The sequence below is a fragment of the Mus caroli genome, chromosome 13 (assembly GCF_900094665.2).
Source record: "Mus caroli chromosome 13, CAROLI_EIJ_v1.1, whole genome shotgun sequence".
NCBI lineage: Eukaryota > Metazoa > Chordata > Mammalia > Rodentia > Muridae > Mus > Mus caroli.
Genome location: NC_034582.1, coordinates 30,020,434 through 30,021,435, shown reverse-complemented (window position 1 = coordinate 30,021,435; position 1,002 = coordinate 30,020,434).

Below are 1,002 nucleotides of genomic sequence, written 5' to 3'. Positions count from 1 at the left end.
TGTTTTTCGTGATAATAATGCCTCACATTACAATGTAGTGATAGTGGGGAAGACAGGACTCCAGAAAGAGATTGGCTTTGAGAGGGCTGGAACTGGGCTTAGTTTTGTTGGAGGGAAGGCAAGATATATGAAAGAAAAGGATGAAGTGTAACTAGATAGGTCTGGCAAGGCAAGAGTGCAGGGCTCCTGAAGTGTGGCATCCCATACTTCATGTGATGTCCCATGCAGTCATGGGTCTTGGCTCAGAGACAGCATAGACAGTTTGCGTAGAAGCCTATACACCAGACAGAGCTCTCAAGCTGAATGTTATCTCTTGTTCTTCCACATGGCAAATGAATGAAGTTGCATTAGAACGAATCATCTCAGCTGGGCAAGGTAACACACAGCTGCAATCCCAACACCAGTGAGGAAGAAACAAGGGTTTGGGGCAAACCTGGGCTGTGTAGTGAGACTCTGTTTCAACATCCATCCAAACAGTAAAAGAAATCCCATCCCTGCCAGTCTATGACAAGAAGCTGTGCTATCTAGAGGTAGTACTTTTCTTTGTTGATGCTTCAATATATGACTAAAATATAGCATTGTCAATATAACACTTACAATTAATTTTCTCTCAGTAGAGTTCACTGTTTATCTTATGCTTGAACCATTTCCTGACAGGAAAGAGTTCTGAGGTTGCATACTGGTGGAGGATAATGATGGTTTTCTAAAGTCTTAAATTTCTTTAAAATTCTATTTCATCAATTCTTTGAGAATTTTATACATCTATGTCATTGTACAATCATTGATCATATTCATCCCCAATTCCTCATCCTAACTCCTCCCAGATCATCCTCACCCACTGTTCTATTCCTCCCAACTTTATGTGCTCTCTCTCTCTCTCTTACTCACTAAGTCCAATTTGTGCTCCCCATATAGCCATAAATGAAGGGCCATCCATTCATGGAGTATGGTGGTCTACATTTTTTTTTTTTTTTTTTTTTTTTTTTTTTTTTTTTTTTTTTT